General features: G+C 31.0%; 1 protein-coding gene across 1 annotated transcript in view; it reads left to right on the top strand.

Annotated features, from left to right (window-relative positions):
* Positions 1–26,054, top strand: part of LOC118204934 (uncharacterized) — a 98,156-nt gene that overhangs the window by 29,609 nt on the left and 42,493 nt on the right. Inside the window, exon 3 of the mRNA XM_085817131.1 lies at positions 18,874–18,988. The gene's annotated coding sequence lies outside the window, so the exon portion shown is untranslated. The remainder of the gene's footprint in view (positions 1–18,873; positions 18,989–26,054) is intronic.

The following is a 26,054-nucleotide window of genomic DNA, read 5'->3' as shown; positions in this document are numbered from 1 at the left end:
TTCGCCCTCATTTTCCAAGTGGCGACGGTCTCGCATGCTGGAGATAAAAGTCTGCTTTATTTCTAAAAGAATGAACTAACTTTCCAAGAAAATGCATAAAACATACTGAAATGTTTTTATGCATTTCTTTCATGCGTATATAGAACTCATAAATTTTGCTTTGGTCACAGCTAGTAACTTGTATACAGTACATTAAATTAATAGTTCATTTTATTTTCAGTTTTTCAGTACATATAACTTATAAATATTGCTTTCACCGTTGTATCCTGCTAGTATCTTTAGAATTTCCAATAGACCATCCCGCGCGCTGAAGATAAAAATGTTTTATTGCCTACAGTGTTGCCACTGCTCGCTTTGAAATCGTTGAGTTTTTAAATAAAAAAACTCGTTAAAGTTTTATCAAATATGAAATATAAAATTCGAAATTCAGAATTCGGGCTTCCAGGTGCCCATGTTTGGGTGAAGGACTACGTTATTCAAAATTTGATGACTCTAAGGTACCGTTGTTTTTTGATAATGAGAGAAGCATGCATACATTCATGCAGATTACTCATTAGTTAGTTCCTTTAAAAATAATGCAGGGCGACAATGCTTGGTGGCAGCAATTTGAAAAGTGATATATCGCATTTAAGTTTCCAAGTTACGCTGGTTAGCCGTGAATATCGTACAGATGGTACGACTTGTTCCGGCTCATGTGGGATAGTGCCGCGAGGGCGCGTGACAGTAGTGATTTCTGAACCATGGTTCTAGAAGAGGGAAGAGATGAAGGATGACAGAAGAGGACCGCGAGACATCACAGGCCTGTGGCACATTATAGTCTTGGGTGTGCATTTCCTCATTTTGCGATGGCATATTGTCGTCTTGTGGTGTCGCATTTAAGTTTTTCAACGCAAAATGTCGTTTCGAGACTAATAGCCTGTCTTTTAAAGCTTTCAGATTTTTAAATACTAAGCTTAAATTTTAGGAGGGAAAGTAAAGTTTTCCATCGCTATCACTTATTTCAGCTTTGTAGTTACGGTTACTTTTGGGATGCGGAGAATTCGGTCTTTTAGTAATTTTTTAGCATATGTCACTCTGTTTGGATTTTAAGTTTTACTAACGTTTATTTTATTTTAAAACTTTGCTATCCTGTCTTATTTTCCATTTTCGGCCAGAATAAACGTGAACAGATTTGGTTACGCAAATTGAGCTTGCAAGCTGTCTTCTAAATAATATTTTGTTCGGCGTGTTATTGTATCTTAATTAAACTGTTAAGTATTTTAAGTTGTGGCTTTTAGCCAAGAGTGAGAGAGAGACTTCTCGCTACCTTACCTTGCGCCCCGTGCACTTTTCAGTCAGTTCATGTCTGCCTTTGAGGCCAGAGCTTAGTTCTCTTTGATACTTGAAGACGTATTATAGTTTCCCGTATTCTGCTCACTACCATACGTAGAGTTTAAAAGGCTAGTATCTGCGTTACTAGTCTTCGTAAAGTATCTGAGTTTAGTTCTTATTTAATTAAGTTAGTTTTAGTTCTTATTTTTACGTTTCAGACCATAAGTACTGGTCTTTGTATCCCGAAGTGCATGAACGACTGTAAACTGTGAAAAATGAAAGGGTAATTAAACCCTTCCCATTTGTGTTGTATCCTCTCTACCACTTGCACGAACATAGTTTTAAGTAAATTTCCTGTTCCTACTCAGGACTCCAGTTATGTTTGCCAAGCAGATTAGAAGAAATAGTATTCCTGAAAACTATACACTATTTAAAAAATCTTATGTTAAAAAATTGTACTATGCAACTAAGAAATTTACTTAAAAAGTTCATTGCTCAGCAATATTTTATTGCTGTCAACTGTAAAATTTCCCGTGCTTCTCAAATAATTCTCACAAAATAAAACTATTTAAATGAAAATGTAATAGTTTTTGAAAGCTGAAATTCAGCGTAATGACATTGATTTTTCCTATTCTCGGTAAAAGTCATGAAAAACTTCAACAATGTTGAAAAATTGTTTTTGAAAAGAGAAAATACCATACGTCTTCTAAAATTTTTAGTGTATTTAAAGGAAGTTAGAATTAAAAACTAGGCCTTTTTACTCCTGTAAGTTGATTGGAAATGTAATATTATAATTTCAAATTATAGAAAATCTCTTATAAGACAAGCATTGAAAAATACTGCAAAAGCTGCAAGCAAATTCCTGAATTATTTGGAAATGCTTACATAAAATACAGAATGTTTAAGGTCATCGGGAGCAACCAGCATGACGATGACCAAGCATTACTCAAGAAATGTAATAATATACTTATACTTAGGTACTTATAAAGCCCAAAGCTCTTTGAATGTATCTGAAAATTATAAATTCAGGTAAGTGCATATCTCTAGCAGCGCATTTTAGCACGCGTTTCCCGAAACGAATTTCTTATTTAGATTATTACTTTTCCTCTCCATTAAAAAAAAAAAAGGTAAAGGTACAAAATTCCCGTTGAAAGTACTTGATTAAAACTATTTCTGTTTTTATATGTTTAGATTGATTTTCTTGTAGATGTACTCTTCCCTTTCCCGCTCTCCCCGCGCTACCTATCGGCGAAAGTTGATCTCGAATTTTCTAAAATGGAAGCGCTAGAAGAGTAGACGGGAAAAGAAATAAACGAAGGGGAAAAAAGGGTGTTCTTTTCAAAGATCTTTTTCGTTGTATAATTACTTTCTTAGCTGAGTAGATATATATGAAAGGGGAAAAAAAAACAGAAGATCTGGAATCTTCTTACTCAAGTGAAGCCGAGTTGCAGGAAATGGAAAGAGTTTCGTCTTCAGTCTTTGTGAAAGCATCCATAGAATTTGAGAAAAAGAAATGCGCTGTAAAAATTGCTCAGATTTCTGCCTCCTTGTTCATTTTTCCAAAAAGGGCAAAGAGTATTCTGCTTTCGTGGAGACGTGACGCACGATCTCGTGATTTGAATGGAAAATAAAATGACTAAAGAAAGTGAAAAAAATATTAACTATAATTCCTTATGTGATATTAAAAAAAAAGACCTAAAGAAATGCTTACGTAAGCTTCTTAGACAAAAGTTTAAATGCATCATTAGTAATTTAAATGCTATGCAGAAGATTGTTGACACTTATAACTATTTTGCAATGATTTTTTGAATCAAAATTTATATTTATCGATTTTTAATATATTCTATTTTGAATTCCTAATTCTGAATAACAGTTCTACATAGAAATTTGTAGTTCGAAGGCCTTTTCTTCATTTATAATAATCAAGTTTAGACTACTTTTACAATTTTTTTTTTCCCCTCTGTAAAAAAGAGCTATATAATGCTTTAGATACAAGCTGTTTTTAATGAGCCGGAAACATGTAAATTCAATAGGAATAGGAGAAGATATCTTTGAATTTAACAGTCACGTACTTAAAAATATAACATTTATTTTGATTTCTTTTCAAGATTTTCTAAAAATTAGGCCTTTTAATGTGTTAACTTATTTTTTTTTTCTTGAAAAACCTACCATTTTTTTTCTAAAAATCGTGCCTTTTACTTTTTCGTCCTCGTAATCATCGATCGCTTCGATCTCATGGCTAAATTTATCCTAAGATTTTGTTTTGATAATAAGCAGAAATATTTTCGTATTTGGATCAAGTTCTCTAATTTTAAGGTTGCATGCAAAATCTGATGTTATAACATCTCAAATTTATTGACTCTATTTCTAAAATCTCTTTCAGAAAAAAAAAAAAAAAAAAAAAAAAAAAGGAAAACGTGCTATCTGAAAATTTCTGGAGTCTTGATGAATATTAAACAAGCTAACTTGACAATCCGCTTTATATCCAGAAAGTTTTTTCACAACTACTGCAATGATTTCTTTAAAATTCGCAGATTTTGCACATAATGATTCTTGATGAATACTGCAATAAAGTTTGGTGAGTTTATATCAGTACCAACCTAACGGCAGCATTGTAGGGAAAAACATCTTTATATCCAGAGCGCGTGACTGCCTATTGAAAATTCTAAAGATATGCAACGTTAGCCAACGCTATAATTAGGCCAAACGAGATTTTGCGTCGTACACTATAAACTGACTGTATCACTTTTTATAAATTGTTGCCACCAAATGATAACGCCCCGCTTTTTTTTTAAACAAAGTAAATAATGAAGAATGCACATGTATGCATGTATGTATATTCCTGGCACTGTGGAAAAACGACAGTGTCTAGAGCCATAAAGTTTTGAATAATCTAGTTCCGCATCCAAACATGGAGCCCGAATTTTGAACTTCGAATTTTATATTTCATATTTAATAAACCTCTAATGAGTTTTTTGGGGGGGGGATTAATGAATGCAACAGTTTGAAAGGGAGCAGTCGAAACACTTTACGGAATAAAACATTTTTATCTTCAGCGCACAAGATTGTTTAGATGTAAAGATGTGTTGTTTTTAATATTTTGTAATTTTGCTGTTAAATTGCATTTTATGTGGAGTAAGTGTGAAAAACATGATATTTAAGTAATAAATTTAACACACAAAAGGTTAAAAAAGACGGAAAAAAAACAATTTTGTAAGCCATCTTACTAAGAAAATTGAACATGGATATGATAAACTCAAAAAAAAAAAAAAACTATAAAAGGTATTATTACATATAGGTATTATATATAGAAAATATATATATTTAACATCATAAAATCTGGCTTTCAAATAATAAATTAATAGCCCTTTAATTTCTGTCTTCATTCTAAGAATAAAAGACCAACGAAACCTGTACATTAAACTGTCATGTGATCTGAAATGGAATGCGGTATAAAAGCTTAATTGCCTCAACTGTTTCTCTTCTGTCTTCCCTTCTGCTTCCAGACGCTTGTGCCGCCTTGCCGCTATCCATGCAGAGTTTATTGTTCTAATTTTCGTCCTTTAAGAAGATGTAATCTGTACAAAATTGCGGGGTGCATAGCGCACCCACAATGATAATGTGCATTATCTAGAAATAAAAATATTTGTGGAATTTAGGCCATGTCTGCAAGTTTTTTTATTTGTGCATCCATCGTTCTAACTACGCAATCAAGTTGTCTTCAAGTTATGATGCAGAGAACCACCGCCAATCCGTTGTAACTTACTTCTGCGAAGTCATCTTATTTCAATAATAACGCAGTTTAATAATAATTGGTCACCTCAAAATTAACATTCTAGATTGGTGCTCTCCTCCTGAATTCATCTGTTCTCTCAAATTCGAGGTTTTTCTATGTTATATAACTGTACTAACTAAAACTAATTAATATTAACCAATCATTGTTTGTTTCTACAATTGCATCTACTTCGATATAAATAACACTGGCGAATTAATTACGTTATTCTTCCCTTCCTTAACTGGTACTCTGCCAACACCACGCTGCTTCGCTTCTCAAATACCTACGTCATTTCTTTTAAAAAAGCAATGTACACTGCGGGGGTGGGGAATCAGAAAGGTTTCAGATTTTAAATTACGTCCAAAGAAGCGGGTTTTTTTTTTTTTTTTTTTTTTTTTTTTTACGTTTTGTGTGTTACTTTTATTTATTAAATATCCTGTTCTTCGCACTTAAACCATAAAATTCAGTTCAAGAGCAATATCGCAGAATAGTTTTAAATTGAGCATATCTTTAGAATTTCCGCTACTAAGTCTCGCGCGTTGGAGATAAAAATGTTTTTTCTGTGCAACGTTGCCTTTTCTCGCTTCGAAATCATTGAGTTTGTTAATCAAAAATTCGTTAAAGTTTTACAAAATATGAAATCGAGTATGAAACAAATTCCAAATTTCAAATTTGGGCTTCCAGATGACCATTTTTGCAGTAGGATTACGTCATTCAAAATTGGATGGCTCTAGGTACCGTTGTTTTATCCCAATGCGAGAAACATACATACATTTATGCAGACTCTTCATCATTTAATTTCTTCAAATGTAATACAGGGCGATAACATTCCGTGACAACTGTTTGAAAAGTGAATCGGACATCTAGAGTGATTCGACACAACCGCAAATGAAACGGCAAAATGAAAACAATAGTCCTTCAGGAACAAAGCCCCTTTAGACTAAAAAAAAGAGGGACAGTTCTATATCTCCCGTTCTACCGTTATGGTATATATTAGATTTATATATAGCATTGTTCTAACATAGGTATTTTGACACAAAATCAAACTTTTTTTGAAATGATATGAATTTTTTTTCCATATTTCGATTCTACTACTCAAATTATGCCAAAGTGCCAAGTTTGGTAAAAATCGCACGAGTAGTTTTTAAAAAATTAGCTCCTCAGTGTCAATTGAATTTCTGTTATATTTATTAATCTCTCCTTTTTTTATTAAACTTAATTGATTACTTCTTACAGAATTCGAAATTTAGGATAAATCCAAATATAATTCTCACATTTTTGATTTATTTTTTTAAATTTGTACTTTTAAATATTTTTCATAAATTTTTCGAAAAGATTTTTGTATTATAACCTATAAAATGTTTAACAGCATTTTAAAGTAGATGTAAGACACACCTATAAAAAATTAAAGTTTTTATAGGTTTAAAATTCAAAATTTTCGAAGATATACATGAATTTACGTATTGGCGCGTTTTGAAATTTGGCGTATAAGTCATAAGCAATAATAACGCCAAATGTGGTTTGTTAAAATTATTTGAAAGTATGAACGATGACTTTTTTTTCATTTTTTTTTCCCGCTCATGCGCAATGAAAAAAAGGGAAAGGAAAATAGGTTGCTATAAATTAAGAAGTTCGCCAAATGAATTATTCTTAGCACAAACTGAAAAAAAAAAAAAAAAAAAAAAAAAAAAAAAAAAAAAAGCTCCAAGAAGCGCTTTTAAATTTCTCCGTAAATTTCGGACTAAATTTTACAAAATTTAATATTTAGGCATAATTTGAGTCGTAGACGTGAAATATATAAGAAAAATTGGCATGTTATTTCAGAAAAAGTCGAATTTTGTGTCAGAATACTTACATTACCACATTGCTATATATAAATCTAATATATATCCTAAGTCGCGCTTTCGAGACATGAAAACCCAATTTGAATTTCGACAACCGTCCCAAGTAGAACGGGAGATATAGAACTGTCCTCCCCCCTTTTTTTGCGTAGTGCACATAGAAATTTATCATATTTAAATGTGATTAAGTAAGTGTCTACCAAACTAATTTGATATGTATGAAAATAAAGATTGTTGATTTATAAAAAATCAGTTTCGTCATCTTATATATAAGATATAACAAAAAATATATATAAGATATAACAAAATAGGATAGCTTCTATAAAAATAATTGGCGACCTCAAAATTAACATTCTAGATTTGGTGATCTTCCCCTAAATTCATCTGTTCTCCCAAATTCGAGAATCTTCAATGTTATATAACAACCTCAAATTAATCAATCACAGATTATCTCTACTTATACCTCAGAACTTGGTATACTCTTGGCACAAAAAACTACGTCATTCCTTTACTACCTTCGCCAATGCTAATACATCCCCATCGCTTCGCTGACTATGTTATTTTCCTTTTGAAAAGCCAATATTCATAGAAATTTATCATATTTAAATATGATTGAATAAGTGTCTGCCAAAGTAATTGAATATGTCTGAAAATAAGAGCTGGTGATTTGTCGAAATTCAGTTTTGTTGCATTCATCTGTGTACCTTAACCACCAGCCATTAATGTTATCGAAAGCTGTTAAGAGCTCCAGGCTTCAACTGTGCACTCAGAATCATTACATGTATATATATGCCAACACTTGACGCTGCATGGGGAACCTTAAGCACATGCTGCTCTGCTGCTTTTAAACTTTTTGTAATTTTGTTGTTGAAATGTATATGGTGTATGTATATGAAATGTATATGGACTGCATTTAAAACTATTTCTGAGCCATAAAATTTCATTTTCTCGCACTTTCCCTGTAAAATTATTGTACTGATTATGACGAGATTCATAGTACCGTTTAATATATGAAACTTTCTTCATAGGAATGGTATTTTGTCAAATTAAGCAAGCATATTTCGATTGTATTCAATGAAAAAAAAATAATTACGTATTCAGACATAGTTAAAAATTCGGCCGTCCAAAACCACTTTCCTTTTCTAGTTTCCATGGGCTTGTTTCTGCTCGGACAAAAGGATTCTGGAAAGGAAAGAGAACAAAAAATTTTATACCTCTCTCTCTCAGGCTTGTAATGAATTTTTATTCCAATTTAGGTCTATTCTAATGATGTTTAACACAATTTATCACAAATAATGAAATAAGCATTATACTGAATGCAGATACAAGCTGTGAATTTGTTTTTCCACCGGACAAAGCACTTAAGTTATGGACCGAGCTTCTCATCTCCTCTCTTTGCAATATCTCAAGCAGCACTGCCGCAATAAAGGAAAGGCAGAACGTTTAAGGAGAAATAATACTCGCAGTTCCAATTATAAGCAATGTGTTAAATGAGAAACTATGAGGAGAGAATATACGAAGTAATTTTCCTGATTCTAAAATGTCTTAAATAGAATTTAATTAGTAGCTAATTACCCAGTTTTTAGATCATTATTGCCCAGGTGTTGGAGGGCTGGGTAAAAGTTACTCAAGGGCCGGATGTGGTCCATGGGCCTTGGGTAAACCGCTAGTGAAACACATTTGAAGAGTTTACCTTTAAAATACCAGAAGGCTTAAAAAAAGAAGGCGATTAAATCATAAAATTAAAACAAAATTGCAATCTTATCTTCGTATGATGAGTACATTTAAAAGTTTAAAACAATTTTAAGCTGAGCAGCTAGGATTTGTCTGTAGTTTTAAGAATAATTCAAAATGTAGGAAATTCAAGGTATAGAACATAAAATCTTATAATTGAAACTAGTTTTTAAGATTGACAATGCCAAATAACAGAAAAAAAAGTGCGATATTATTTCAGCATAAATTCACTACGTAGAGATTTATACGTTTATTTAAAAAATAAAAGACTACGTACTTATAGACGTACACAGACTACGTACTATGCATTTATTTAACTGGATCGTTTGCAGGCGATGCTTACCAACTATCTCCCTTAAATAGTACTACTTACTATTTTTTCTGGGAGCGAAATCCGCGAATTTTAAACAGTGAACAAGTACCTCGAAGAGGTTTCTTTCAAGCCTTTTTAAAGCTTACCCCTTCTCACAGCTTGACAAAGAATTCACAGCTTTATCTACTGCTGGGATTCCCAACACTCCTTTTTTTTCCATCGACCTCTTTTAAAAGAATACTTTTCTGCTTCGGCCTCCTTACATTTTTCTCTATAATATACAATGTGCAACATAACCATAATACAAGCGATTGAGCAAGCATAAAGTTTGCAATTAAGCTAAGAATATGAACACAAATTTTGGGGAAAATATTTTGTTATACTTAACGTTTTATTATTTTTGTATTATTATTAATTTTACTTCCTTGCGCGAAGTAAAAAGGAAGCATTGTAATCACGAAAAATATCAGGCATCATATTTCAACGAAAATATCCATTTTGACCCGCTATCGAATGGAATTTAACGATGTGTTTGTAACATCTGTACGTAAGGACAGAATAAAGAACTCTTCCCCTTTCCCAAGAAATATAAAACTGATTTAAATTTTTCGTGGCGTCTGTGCGTACGTACGTACGTATCTCGCATAACTCAAAAACGAGTAGCTTCCTAACATTGAAATTCTGTATATAGGACTGCTATAACATGCAGATGTGCACCTCGTATTTTGGTTGCAATCGGCCGCACCGTGGAGATATATCACTCTGTTACTCGGCTCAGTAATCTCAGTTTCTTTATTCTTATATGTTTGTAAATTGTGCACATTTTGCTTTAAAAGTGATTAAATTATGTTGTTCTTATCTTCAGGTTGAGATTTTAATGCCTTTAGTTAACCTGCACGCAATAATTGTGGAATTATTAACAATTTAAAAGTTTTTTAAGTGCGGCTAAACTTAATTTTTGGTTACGGTAGCAGCCATATTTGTTTACATTTGAAACTTAGCAGAATACTGGTTTTGTTGTCAATCTAGAGAAACTAAATTTCGCAACAAAAAAGTACCGTCTTCTTTTACTACTGCGAATTAAATTATGCTTAATTCATTCTGGAATTATCATTTAAGTTATTAGCTTGTTTTTTGCGTAGAACCGAAACTGAATCTTTTTCTTTTTCGTAGTAAGTTATTGAGCAGATTAAAGTCTGCTTAGGCTAGGTAAGAAGAGGGAAAAGTCAATAATACAGAACTGGTAAAAACTTCTATTGTCGGATATTTCTGTCTAATGATTTTTAAATTCCGAAACTTAGTGTACCCGTGTATTTTGAATAAGACTTGACTTATTTGTACGATAATGCTTTATATCAATAAAAAATTAATTATCAATTTTGTTAATACATTTTTGTAATCAATGGGATCTTGATTATGCCGATCAATTGCCGATGCATATTCAGCTATCTACCCTCATTCAACCCCTTGATCATCATAGACCTCTTTAAAATTTTATTAGTCTTCAGGCTCGTTACCGACCTCGTTGGGAACCTCTGATTTAAAGCAAATATATTTTTATAGATAAAAAATAGGGAACACCTGGCACAATGAATGAGTAAAATGACAACGCTCTCTTCTTCATAAATGTAGTTGGCATCATCATTATTTTTACTTATTGTGCAGTAAAAGCTTTTCAGACCATCAGTAGAAGATAACAGTTGAATAACAGAAAGAGAAGCAAGTTGCAGAGCGTTATGGCTGAAAAATGAAGGCAGTAACTGCATAGCTGAAAAACGTGCTTTCATACTCTAGCAAAATAAAAACAGTGAAAAGGAAATTCCACGAACAAGGAATTTACAAACGAACTGCAATCGTCAGATTACTGATTAACGAAGTAAATACCATACAGAAGAGACAAGAGATAAGGTACTTATTTCTTGTTAATTGTTAAAGAGACCATCTCGTTGAGTGCTAAAAATTGGAAGATTAGTAGCCAGAATTGATCAATTTAATGGAAGGATTTTTTTTAACATTTTAACGTGCAACGTGTTTAATTTTGAGGCTCGTTTTGATTATAAAGTTGTCCAAGTGATATCATCGATCCTCCTATGAGGAGACGGACAAGTTACATCCATGTCTTCTCCGGGATTCGAATCCAGACCCTTCGGTACGGCAGTCAGAGTCACTAACCACTTTCCCGTCTAGACGACACACATATATAGTATATATAATTGTAACGTGTAATATATTTCATTGTTACTTATGTATTATTTGGTTGACCAGGAAAGTTGGCAATTATCGAACTATGATAGTTGGCGGAGATCTTGCCGAAGTTACTTTAATCGTTCTCGAGGAATTCTGGAGGAACTGATGCTTTATAAACAATCAATATTCGACCGCTTTTTTTCTTGCGCTTCCTAAAAAGAATTTCCCCGATTTTTACCATTTTATTAGTCTCTCCAATTTACCGGAAGCTGTCTTTAGAACGCTACGAGTACAAACTTTTTGTTCCTTCCCTTGTTCCAATCTCTTACTGTTTTGTCAGACTTATTCAGCTGCTCATATCGTGTTCATTAATACACACATTTTTTAATTGGTAGTTTCCTGTAACTTTGAAAATAATCCATTTTATCTATTCTGTAGCAGACAGGTCCAAACTTTTAATATATTTATTTTTTTTTTTTCAAAATCCAAGAAAAAATATAACAATAAAAGTTGATTTAAATCTTTGTTCATAAAAGAAAATTGTTGCCTATCGGAAATCAGTCGGGTTTATATGTGTCAAAAGTGCAGATACTGTGAGTATGTTATTATATTACGCTTATCCGTAACTGGAGATAAATCGGTGTGCTTAGCGATAGTTTCACGGCTCACAGGATAGCACGAAAGTTGTATAGTTAATTTTTCCGCTTACTTTAGACCGCATAATGCCATTTCTTCTTTTTAGTCCAAAGGGGTAATTTGCCCAGTAGGACTATTAATTCGTTTTGGCATTTTGCGTCGTTTCACTATAAACGTTGATTCACTTTTCAAACTGTTGCCACCAAATATTATCACATTGTGTTATATTTAAAGAAATTAAATAATAAAGAATTTGCATGAATGTATATATGTTTCTCGCACTGGCATAAAAAACAACGATATCTGGAGCCATCGAATTTTGAATAACGTAATCTTCCACCGAATATGGGCATCTGGTAGCCCTAATTTGGAATTTCAAATTTGTTTTATTATAGATTTCATATTTTGTAACACTTTATAGCTAATTTTTGATTAACAAACTCTACGTTGAATTGGATTTTATAGTAAGTGCGAAGACCATGATATTTAAGTGCGAAGACCATGATATTTAAGTGCGAAGACCATGATATTTAATAAATAAAGGTAACACACAGAACGTTAAAAAAAATCTGTTGAATGTAAAATCTGAAAGCTTTCAGATTTTTTTCCCCCTTCCTCTAAAATATTGACCATTTTTAACTTTGTTTCAATAAATAAGTAATAGTTTTTTTTTTTTTTTTTTTTCTGTATTGCTCTTTTTTCCGTATCCTTCATTATTTTATTCCTTTAAAATGTTATTCGTATTTAACTTTTCACCAACTGCAAAAAAGAGCAGTGTTTTATTTTTCTGCAAAAGCACGGAATTTTGCATACTGAAGAAAGTGCAAAAATGGGAATTTATTTATTGGAAGATAAAATATTTGAAGATACAACTAAAAAACTGCAGAGAAAAACAGACTTCGCGGAGGTAATTTGTTTCATGTTCCAGGATTCCTTTTCTTATTACTTTGAGCTTCATATATACACTCTTGGGCTGAAGAACTAAGTTCCATCAGATGATGCAACGGAGAGTTGAATATGAATGAAAATCACAAAGTGTTAATATTTGAATCCATAAGAGCAGCAGTTGCCGAATATGGCCTCCATAAAGATAAATAAATGTTATCCCCCTCCTTACTTTGTCGTTTTTGATTTTTTGAAGGTTATAGTGTTTTTCTAGTTTTCCCGAAATTAATTTAAAAGTCGTCAAATTTCAACAAAATACTTCTGTTGGAGGTTTTAATAAGGAACTATCGGATGTAAAAGTTGATAGGACTTGGACTGTCGATAAACGGAAGACTGATATCTGGTCATAAACTCCATATTGTTTTCAATGTTTAAGTATGGAGCCCAAGTTTTTGTTAAGGACTGACTTTCGCTAACTGTGATGGTACGCATCCAGCCCCGTTATTAATTATTAAGTTCCTACTATTAGCTCACACTCTCCCTATATCTTGTCCAAATTTTCAATTTTTAATAAAATACTTTTTATTCATCCACTCAAGTTCAAATACATTTATTTTAAACTTGTAGTGGATGACACTTGATGTTAATACAGTTTCTTCACATATTAAAGCCAATTCCTACTTATTTATTCCTGTTTATCGGAACTAAAGATATGCTGCTTTTATTAAATATATTTTAAATATATAAGACTTACAAATAAGGACCTATATTAGCAATTCTCATTTGCTGTAAAAATTAATTTTATAACAACTTATAAATAATAACATGACTGTAATAAATGGGACTGTAATATTTAACAAAAATAAGTGGCAACAGTAAGACAGAGTTCTAAAGATTTTCAAAGCGTATGGAATTAAAGAATTGTAGTTTTATAGAGTAGGGATGAAGCGGATGTAATGTCCCATTGTGTACCGAAAATTCTCTCTATATTTCTATGTTAACGTTGAATAATATATGAATAAATTGTATATAATAATATATGAATTTTAATAATAATAATATATGAATTTTAATAATAATAATATATGAATAAATAATAATATATGAATAATTTTTTATATTACTTGAATTTTTATATTACTTGAATATTAATTGAAGAACTGGACTGCTCGAAATTCACTGGAAGGGTTCCTTGCAATAATGAAGCATTACAAGAGATGGATAGATTGAGAAATTCTAGACCACCATCAGCTTCATAAATTAGAAACTAAAAAATGTTAATTATGTTAATAAAAAGAAACTAAAATAAAATTTTTCTTTGTTGACCTAAGTAGGAATAATTTTTTTTTATATTACTTGTTTTAGATCATTTCATTCCTAAGGATTATGAGTGGCTAAGAGCAAATATTATTTCATACAGAAGATACCATTTATCTAGAAGATAAGGTCTCAGCACATTGTCCATTCGCGGTTTGTTGAGGTTTCTTACCTTCCATCGATCATTCAATAACCAGGTTTTAATATTACTAAGACCAAAAGCCTTAATAAAATTTCCACAAGTAGCAACAATTTTTTAAAACTATTTGTCGAAATATTCAGGAAGATTTTTGTGTTAAAAGTGCTGCGGTTTCAGAGTGTTGTATGTATTGCTTTTCTAGGATTACAATTTATTGTTGAAACTAACCTATTGAAGTCGATATGCGTTTGTAGTAATGAATTGCATATACTAAAACTTGCTTAAAAATTACCCTTTTGCCGACATCAGTAATTCTCTTGTGTCTGCCTTTAATCTGAACTATAGCTCTTACCATTCTTATTTCCTTATAACAAGCTTTCCAAAGTTCTCTAAATGAATGAGGATGACACTGAAAGTTTTAACAATGTGGGTGTACAAGTCCACTGGAATAAGAAGATTAAAATAAGATAATATAAAAAGGAAGAAGTATACATTATTTATTCATTTTTCATATGAAGTTTACCGTTGAGCAAATGTCTAATTTGAGTTTCTGTCCTATTGTATCCACATTCCGTCCCCCTCAGAACTGTGAGTTGGTTTCATTTACCCTTAATTCCTGGCATAGCTACAGTTGTTGTTAGACGCATTGAATGGCTTGGCACATCAGTTGCGTTTTCAGTTGAGACTGGAATGTAAAAAGATAAGATGAGACAAGTCTTCTACTTTTCTGATTTATTCGGTTGTTTTTAATAAAATGATAAATTAATTGTTTATAATAAAGAAATAAAAAAGAAGTTTTGATGTTTTGAATTTTCTATGAAAGAATTATGACTAATAGTCCCTGCCAATTTTAAGGTAATTGGTATTAAGATTACAAAAACTTCGATATTCGCCGTTACTAGTGGTATTAAAAAAATATTCCTGATATCGGTAATAAAGGTAATAGATAAATATTGCTTTATTAAAGAAACTGTATTAAAAATAAAATCAAAGTTTATTTTTTATTTTATTAATTAACATTTCTTATTAAGGTAGAGATTAAATTAAAAAAAAAGGGTGGCTGTAATCAATAGTAACTAAGATTCTTAGAAAATTTTATTCGAAGTTTCATTTACTTTTCAGTGGCCGACTGGATAAGCCCACTGAACACCGGTATTTCGGCTCAGGTCCAAATTCCGTCAGACGGGGCGGATTGTATGAGTGCTTTATAATTTTTTCTTCATATATAACGTGAAAATAAGTCAATTTCTCTTAGAAAATCTTCTCCGAAGGCACACATCTATGACAGATTGCCTTCGCCTGCTTTTTCTTAATCAATTAAGCAAACCAAATCGAAACTTATTTAATTAACGATTTAAAAATATTTAATATTTAAAATGAGATAAAAAAAAACTGATTTAATGAATGTGGATTTAACTATTTTCCCCATTAAACGAGTTACTGCCATTTTTCTCATAAAAATAAAGCTAAAAATATTTGTTTAGGGAATACTTTAACTCGTTTTAATAAACTGTAAAAAGAATTGAAAATTTCTCTCATTTCAGCTGTTAAAATATAAATTTGAAAGAATTTGCCAATTTTCGAATAATAGTATTCTTTACGTGTATGAGCTCTGTTCACGAGAAAGTTAGAATTAGCTTCGCTTTAAACACTGGACAGTTGTTCTTTTTTCATCAAACTTTTCGAATAAACTGTAAGAAAAAATAGATTGTTTAAAATCCAGAAAACTATTAGACATATGAATATCGAACTGTATGGAAACAAAATCTAAAACTCTATGTATTTAATCCCTTTAGCCCTTTAAGTTTCGCATTTTCAACTGGCGAATTCTGTAAGCAATTTACTTAAGGGTCATCAAAACACTCAGTAAATCAATGAAATCATCAAATGCTCAACTAGTAATTCCTTTGAAAATCAGGAGTTTTTATTAAGATATGCAGTCAAAAGCCATTAATCGTTATCAGAGAAACAGTGAGAAAGACTATTTGAAAGTTGAGAAGAGATTTCACAGTCATATAACTTTCGTTTATGTTATTTTTGGTCAAGAGACTGAAATTTCTGTAGGAATTAAAATATTAAACTGATGAAGAAATATTAAAGCTTTGCAAAGTTGATTTAAAAATTAAGTAAAGTGTATGAAATGAAAGCACATTTTGGTCATCAGATTTCGGTATCAGAAATTTATTCTAAACATTAATTTATTTAATGTTTAGAATACATTTCTGATATTTTTTCTAATTTATTTATTACAATTTTTTTATATATATATATTTATGTGTTTGATCAAAAATCTGTTTTTTGTTTAGCAACCATGACAATAAGTGGGAGGTTTAAATTGGTGACATATGGCAAACTCTTGTTTACTAATGGTTTCTTAACTTCTTGTTTGTTTAGATTATCTGGCCTTTAAACTGAAATTCTTAATCTAATAAATATTTTTATAATTTTTTTATTCTTAAAATCATGTAAGCTTCATTAATAACTGTATTTGTTATATTAAAAAAAAGAGATGATTATATAAAATGATTATATATCATCTATAATGATTTTTACACTTGCTTGTAAAAATCATTATAGATGATATCTGTGAGGTATTTTTTTAAAGAAAAGAACGCGAGAAAGAGTATCATGTGCAAAGGAAAGTCGTTAGAGCAATTTTTTACGAAATTCTCTAGGCATAACCAAAATTATTATCCTTACTCAGGGAGTTAAAAAAAAGTCGGGTTCGGAATTTGAATATCACCGTTTTGTGCATTTCTCACTTAAAGATGCATCAAGAGTTAACATTGACAGTTTTGCGGTACATTTTAGAACGTTATGTTAAGAGGTTTGTGTGGGCATGGGAAATCTCTCGCTTTAAAAGGGCCCTTTTCTGTTATCAGTTGAATGGAAGGGTGGATCGAGCATTCATAAATTTTCTTTTTTTATTTTAATTCCTTTATGGCCCCTTCCCGACCTTTTATTTATTCGAGTTTCCGCCAAAAGCCTTCTTCTACCACATCTTTTTCACATTATGCTGCCAGTGAGAGAGGAGAGAAGGCTTTAAAAAAAATAACTTCAACTCCCACCGTCGAAAAAAGAGAGAGCAAAAGACGGTGCACAAAAAGCAGCGTGCATCGCAAATGGAACTCGCGCACAATGCACCTCAGACGCGAAAACTCGGGTACCACATAATGAACAACGAAAATGCTAAAAAGAGAAAATGCACGGAACAGGAAAAAGTTTGGCCGGCAACGGAAGGTATTGTTATGGCAGTTCCGACGCCGCTGAAGTGGCATGGAAAAAGCAGCCACTTCGATTGGCGGAAACCTGCAGATGCCAGCTCCTCGCCTATTGGATGCTCCGAACTAGCGGGGCGTGCGACGGGAGCGAACCACCGCGAAGCGCCCTTTTGCCATGGCCGCAAATGGGCGACACACACCTGCGTCTTTTCTAGCTCCTCTTTTCCTCCCACCCCGTGGGGGCTAATTTGCAGAAGAGTTCCCTTTTTTCGTGTCCCCTTCTGAAACTCAGTTGAATTCTGAGAGCCTCCCAGACTTACACGCTTTCCTCTTGTAGCTTACGCATTTTTGCTGGTGAATAATCTTTGTAGTGGAAAAACCAGACCACGCCGAATGAATGGGGCTATTCTAGTGAGGGAGACTTTAACATCCCCTTCGAGCGGCACTTCTGGAAGTAGCATCTGCTGGTCAGAAATTTTTCCTCGGGGTTTTGTGTTTCGCGTATACGCGACGAGAGCATTTAAAATAAGATGTCCGGAAAGTAACTTAGCTGTCCGCAACTGAACAGTTCATTATTCAAGAAAAATAGCTCCAAGAGAATCTTTAACCTGAGAGATCTAATTTGGGGATTTACAAGAATCCTATATCAATATAAAGGTTTTAATATAAAGACTGAAGAACTAAACCTGTTGCAGAACTGAACTCTGTCTGGCTAATCCTTAACAGATCAACTTCCTAAAAGTTTTGTTGAAGTTCATTTAAGTACAAAATGAAGAAACACTTTTATTAGCAAGTAAATATTTATTTTCGAATGATCTTTAAAAAAATATTCATGCACCAGAAAAGATTTTGCCTGAATATAAAGTTATGAGAAAGTTAAAAGTGTTGTAACAGGAAAAAATTTCCCTTTCCGTCATATCATCATGGAATCAAAGGTAGAAGGAAAATGTTCAGTATGAGAAAAGTCTGGAGTTAGATGACTTTAAAAAAAAAAAAAATTGTTTTTCGAAAAATAGAGTGTAAACTATATCGGTGACTGAAAAAGTAAAAGCATCGATTCACGTGAACATCCCGGTAAAAATTAAAGCTTTTAAGTTTCCTTTTGAAACAGAGTTATCTACATTTCACTGACAAAAACCTATGCCAGTGCTATGATAAAAGAAAGAACTTCCTACCTATTCGCACAAACATTTGTACACCAGTTAGTCTAGTACTTATTATTCTTATTTGCGATCAATTTGTTAAGAATTTAGGCAAACCTTATTTATCATATAAAATTCAAGCTGTGGTAAGCAACTGGCAAGGTACTCTAAATAAATTCAGTTTGATTTACTTCGTAATTTAACTAACTGAAGAGACTAGCTTGTTTATTATTTACGAAATGCAAGATATATGGAATGAACATAATCTTCAGGCGAAATGTAAGCATGTGAATGCAAAATCAGTATTCTTGTCTGATGAAATAAGAAAGACTAATTCCATGTTGATCAAAGTTGTCTGTTCTTCTTTCATAGACCAATTTCGAGTTCCGGTGAGAGTGTTCCACTATGAAAACGAATTGTTTGAAATTCTTCTCATGATCGCGAATGAAGCAGCTTCTTTGAACTTCGCTGTTATATGGAATTAATGGTGAGTTAATTTTTGTTACCCGCTTATATTTTAATTATGCTTTTATATATATATATATTTTTTTTTTTTTTTTTTTTTTTGGTTTATGTAGTTTGAGATCCATTCATACTCCAGGCTAAAGCTCGTAAGCGCATTTTTGTGTCAGCATTTTTGTTTTAATTTTTCATATTATTTTTTTCACATTCTAAAATATGTTAAAAGAAAGAAGCGTTTGAAAAACTGAGTTTACGTTTAAGTATCTGTCCCCCCCCCCGTATGAAAACACAGATACATCCAAATACATCTGGATATTTTTCCTCCTCAAAACCCATTTTGAACTGAAAAGTTTACTTGTATATTGGTAATTTTACTTGCGTATTGATATTTTGATTCGAAATACTCTTAGACAATGAGCGTTGCTCTGTTATTCGTTAAAGAGAAATTGACTAAAAGTAGCATATCGTTTATAAATATGTTTTTAATGTCTCATAAAACCCAAAAGCAATTTTACCTTGAACAATTTGTACTTATTTGATGCCAACCTTTTCCTTCTAAACCCATTGCAAATTCGATCAATATTAATTGTTCTGCTTTTTAAGGTATTACTACATTATGTAATCGACAAGAGCTCTGAGTCTGATGAAACTGTCGGCCACTGAATGCTTTGTTATAATACTAATCAACTTAACGTAATTTAGTTAATTCTAACAGTCTGAAAAAGTTTCTTACTTTTTTTGCAAAAGCAAAATTTATTTCTTATATTTAGATGCAATGTGCGTTAAGATAAAGTATGCAAAAAAGATTAGGGGAAAAGTTATGAAACTGGCTTGTAAGGAAAATTCGGTAACTAATATTGCAATATCATTGCATTAAAATAACGAACTTAAGTTTTAGTCTAATAGATATTTAATCGAAGTTTCAGCTTTTATTTTTGATATTTATTATTTTATTGATATTACTGGAATTTGACAAAGCAATTCTTTTTAAAATTCTTAAATTTTTAGGCAAAGAAAAATTTATTGTTTTTCGTAAAGTAATTTAAACAGCTTCTAGAAAAAGTAGTTGGAATTTCCTATTACGTTCCTTTTAATATCATTTAAATTTTTGATCAATTGAACATTTTTTAGTGATAGTAGAATTACAGTTTCAGACCTTTAAAGAAATTCTGCTTTATTTGTAAATGCATTTACCCCTCTTTTCCACAGTTTTAGAAAAATACCTAAAAAAAAAAAATATGGTTTAATTGAATTTAGCTTTTGAAACCTTTAGTTAACTTCTATTTTGCATTCTGTGGTAGTTTTAATGTTAAAAATCCAGAGAAAGTGTGTTAGATCCGCATCGTATATAACAGGCCCACCAGCGGCCGAGCGGTAAAGTCGCTGAACACTGGTAGTTCGGTCCGAGGTTCGAATCCCGCGAACGGGCTGGCTGCATGGGCGTTTTCGTGGTTTTCCCCATGTGTAACGTGTATACGAGCCAGTTTCCCTTAGAAAGTCCTCCACGAAGGCATCCCTCCCCTTAGGCAGATAGCCCTCGAGGCTTTGCCATAATCACACACACACACACTCATCGTATATAACAAAGTATGGAAAACAGTATTTATGTTGAACAGCAAACATATCATAAATAAATATAGTTATCTATAATTTAAAAAAAGCAATTCTTTGTATAACTTTAAGAAATTTGATGGAGTTTGGAAGATAAGCGTTTTAACATATTTTCGCTCTTTTCTGCCTTTTTTGAGGGGTGGGGGTGATATTTTGTAATGATGAATTAAAGGGCTTTAAACAAAACAAAAACACAATTGAATAAATGCACAATATATGTGGTATCAAAAGTTTATAATTAATCTTTTAATACTGTAGGACAATTGGTTTTGCGAGTGCGAACATATGCAAGTGCTTGTTAAGCAGCTTTTGTTAAAGTAATTAATTCAAAAAGTGCACTTGAAACTTTAAAAAAAAAAAAAAAAAAAAAAAAAAAAAGCCTAAACTAATGATGTTATTTTATTTATTGTCAAGGACGTGGTTCGTTAAAAATTTGAGACTAAAAAAAGGATTAAGTTAACTACCTGGACTTATAAAAATCAACGTAAAATTTTTCTTTTGCATAACTGTTTTAGGGAACTGGATACACGAGCTGCTAGTATAATGTATACATCAGTCGTACTTCATTAAAATTCAAGCATATTTACTTTTTCTTTTCTTGCTCACCCTTTAATTTAAATTAAAACAAATCTTATTGAATTTTAAATAATGGCAATAATTTATAAAACATCGATATTAAAAGATCCAACAAAACCAAATCAAATCTGTCCAAACAAAATATTTTGCTCAAAAAATATTGGAAAGAGGAGTTTTAGTGTATTCTTTTCAATAAATAAATATATGATAATTCAATATATAAATTTCAGATTAAAGCGTAACGCCTCGAAAAATTTACATTAAAGTTTAAGGGTACATTTTTTAAAAATTAAAAATACAAAAATTATAAAATTAAAAAGAAATTGTAATCTTTTCTTAATGTGCAGCTCTTAGTTTAAGACTAGAAACAACTTTAAACTAAGCATTACGATAGGCGCACTTTTAAGAATTAGTCACTCAAGAATGAAAGGAGCAAAAAAACTAAATTTAAAGTGAACTATTCAGAAGTACAGAAGAGAATGGTTAAAAAATTACCTTGATATTATTTCATTGCGAATTAACGTCGAGTGGAGACTTTTGCACTTGCTTAATAAAAAATAATTTAATTATTCAAGACGAAGAACTTGCGTTTATTTCACTGGATAAGCTCAAGGACGAAACTCGCAATAAATATTTTCCTCGAAGTAGTAATGTTTTTTGTTTCGCAACGGCAGGAATTCCGCTTTCTGAAAACAATAAAGACCTCTTCGAAGTGCTAAAAAATTTTGTAACTATCTTAAAATTCAAATTTAAGTTAATGGAATCAACGTATAAAGGAAGTACACATTATATTCTTAAATCTTTACTTTAGTTTATTAAATGTTTTTACCATTTTTAATGTAGAGTTTTTGTGTATGAAAAGTAAAAGTCTTCAGGCTTGAAATGTAGAATCTATTTTAAATGGTTTCTTGTAACTAATACTGAATGAATACCGTAAATTATCTCAAATTTTAAACATTTTAAGAAAGGTGAACAGAGAACAAGCCTTTTTCAATCTTCGAACTGTGAAAACTTTAAATTAAGTTTTAGGATGACATTTAAAAATTGAATTTAGGTCATAAGAATCTGTTGTTGATTAGTTGCCTGGCGGAGTAATTTTCTTCATTTGAATTCGATTTTGAAGATGATTCATATGTATATGTATGTATGTATGAATATCATTTTCCATGTGTAATGAGCCCACCAGCCGCCGAGCGGTAAAAGTCGCAGAACACTGTTAGTTCGATCCGAGATTCGAATCCCTCGAACGGATTGGCTGCATGGGCGTTTTTGTGGTTTCCCTATGTATGTTTCCCTATGTATGTATGTATGTATATGAATAAGTTTCCCTTAGAAAGTCCTCTACGAAGGCATCCCTTTCCGTAGGCAGACAGTCCGCGAGGCTTTGCCGTAATTTCATAAACCAAACCAAAAGCCATATGTAATGAAAAGATTGTTCTTGTTAAATATGCAGATACGTTTAAGCATTTCATACGAAATACAATCAAACCAAAATCACACAATTTACACAAAACAAGGTGACACATGTTTTTTACATTTCACATAAATGAAATGCAGTGAAATGTAAAAATTTCAAAATTAATTTTTCAAAAATTCTTTATAACAGCCTTAAATTAATTTATTTGTAATGAAGATCTTTTTGCAAGAACAGGAAATGTTGCACATCGTCGTGTAATAAATAAATATTGCGTCTTCCTAGTGAAATTCTAATATTAATTACTTTTAATTCGTCTATATATTTTGCACGCGCTTGACATATTTGTCTACTGAAGCATAAAGAATATTATTAATAAAAGTTCGGAATTTAATTACTGTCCATTTGCTAGCTAATGTATTTGAAGCTTTGTTGCTTATAGTTTTATAAGTGCCAAAAGTAAAAAACTTCTAATCATTGGCCTAGAGACATTAGCATCGAAATGCGATTTTTTTTTTTTTTTTTTTTTTTTTTTTTGGTGGAGGCATATTACTTCATTTAAACATATACTTGGTAACAGAGGCTCGGAATTAAAAATATATATATACAAGTGTACTTGATTAAGTAATATTCAAAAAGTGTAAAATAAACTGGATAATATTTTCCCTATATTATTGATTTAAATAATATTCCGTAACTAATAACTAGGAGAAAAATTATTGATTTAGATGCATCTTAATTAGTAAAAGTTCCCATTTATCTGCTTAAAGTGTTTTGAGAATCTTTTGTTTTGCAGTTTGATATTAAATAAGAGTTAATAAAAACAAAGATGTAAAATTCTTGAATTTTCTGCAAGCAACTGTGGGATTGCAAAATAATTCTTTAATTAGAGCTTTTCATATTTATTTTACCTGTGTTAATTTAATGAAATTTCATAATATATTCTACTTCTATAGGATTTCTTTTTTAGATCTGTGTTGTCTCAGAGTATAACTTTACTTTGTAAATGTAAACTATAATTTTACAAAATCTGACTATGAAAGAAATGTATGTATAGTAAGAAAATTTAATTTTGGAAGAATCTGGAGGTGTTTTTCTTAAATTAGTTTTTATAAAGCAAGCAGTTCTTTAAAAATACAGCAGAGCTTCAGTTGTTCGAACTGCGAGCACAAACTCCCGTATTACTGGTAAATCCCAAATAACATATTCCTTTTGTTCTCTCTGTAGGCCAAATACATGTTATAATAGATAATCCAGGGTGAAAGGATTTTATTTTTCTCTCTATTTCTTGTTTTGCTTAAATAAAGATTATGCGATTAAAAGAAATAAAACAGACGGACATTATTTACATTTTCAATTATATATATATATGAAATGAAGTATCTTAGCATATTTAAAATGGAATCTTGAACATACTTAAAATGGGAGAACTGAAAAGGTACGATTAAAAGTGAAAACGCAACTTTCACCTTTTTTTAATCAGTTAACAATAGTGACATGCTAATAATAAATCCCTTCCTTTTCCCTGTATTATTAACTAAATATAAATATTACACTTTATATCTTAGAGAAGCTAACATTTTCCTGAAAACGAAAGCATCACAGACGCAGAAGCTGGATTGGGAAAAATCGTAGCTTAAAAACGAAAGGCTAATAAAAAGTAGCTGAGGGCAGTTACACCGAATAGTATGAAATAAAAATTTGTTGCGCAACTAGGGAATAGCAAAAAGTCACCACGATATTTAGTCTGTTTTTACAAAAAAAAGTATCTGATACGACTGAGAAATGATTCATGGAATAACAAACAATATGTTTTCACAGTCTGCAACTGTTTATACATACTTATCAATTGATTTGCAGTGGCATATTATTGATCTGTAACGACATGTTAAAAGTTATTTAAAATTATTATTATTAGTTATTTAAAATTATTATAAAATTATTAAAATTTAACGACATGTAAAAAAAGAAGTTATTTTATACTGCGAGTGTCGTAAATAAAACAGGTTTCCAGTATTTTATTTGCGAACAGTTTGTAAAATTTCTATAAATTCAAATTATTTTTAGTTGAGATTTAATTTTATTGAATAATAAAGATGAATTTTTATGAATTCGCAATAACAAATGCCATTTTTATTTAAGAAGAGAAGCCACCGTTTGTATGATTTTCCTCAGTTTTTAATTTTTTATGTATTTTAAAAAAATAAATAATTTTATAGGTAAATTCTTCCCTGGTGTGTTAGAAAGCAATGTTCAGTTGGAGAGTGCAATTTTTTAAGGGGGATAAAAATATTTAAAAATGATTAATAATAAGAAACATAATTTCTTTGATAAAAATAAAATAATTTTGACTCTCCTCCCACAAAACGAGAGGTTTTAGTTATTGTATTAAGATCTGTTGTATTATTTATATATATTATATATATATATATAATAAGCTAGGTTGTAAGTACAATACTAAAAAGACCAATTTTGGTCAAAATCTTTTGCGCAATATGCTGCAAAATTAAGGAAATGAGAAGAGAAATTGTAGTTAGCTCGCCAAAAAGTTACCAGGAGCTGTGGCTCCAAGAAAAAGTTCAACACAATTTTAAAAATATATATATATATATATATAATGTTAACAGTAATTACTAGGTATATTTTAATTCTTTCCACCAATGTTTTCGTATTGAAATATCAAATTTTAGCAGATATTCAGGCAGCTAAACATTATTTGCAAGTAAAGAATAAATTCAAAGCTTTCCTTTGAACTTAATAATTGGGGGTAGGGGCTCGGAGGAGAATTGTTTAGGCTTATTTAGTCCTCTTAACTTTTAAAAATTTTATCTTACTTTCACCCAGGCTATATCAATACCTATTTACATAATTTAATAAAATAAGTACATCAAACTTCTTGATTTGCGAAGAATATTCTGAGATCAATTATTTTGAAAATTTGTGCATCTACGATCAGTCCTCCCAATATATCGATCCATATAAAGTAATTGGAATAATAACTGCAGCGATGAAATTGAATACTTCATTAAATTAATCCTTTCTCAATTCCTTTCAAAATCATTATATTTGCGTATTAAGAATATAATAAGTTGATTATTAAGCCTGGAAATAAAGCTTTTTAAAGGTAAATAAAGAATGCTGAGTTTTGAAAGTGCATAATGATAATTTTGAACAAGACATATACTCAAAAAATGTATTAAAAATTTAATTAACTTTGTTGTTGATATAAAATGTATAAATACGTTGAATAAGAGATCTCTGATATAAAAACACGAAATCTGAACCTCACATCTCTAAAAAATATTTTATATCATGATAAATATCCAGTCATTTTGCTTTTTTATGGTTGCAAATGGTGAAATATACGCAAATATATAAAATAATAATGCATGAAATATTATAGAGAAATATATATAAATCTAAATATGTGAAGATATAAAAATATGAGCATAATAAATATACTCAAATAAATAAAACAATAATAATGTGC

This window comes from Stegodyphus dumicola, chromosome 5 (genome assembly GCF_044657685.1).
Source record: "Stegodyphus dumicola isolate Sdum_Otavi_A_Nest chromosome 5, ASM4465768v1".
Lineage (NCBI taxonomy): Eukaryota > Metazoa > Arthropoda > Arachnida > Araneae > Eresidae > Stegodyphus > Stegodyphus dumicola.
This window is presented reverse-complemented; position numbering and strand designations above follow the sequence as displayed.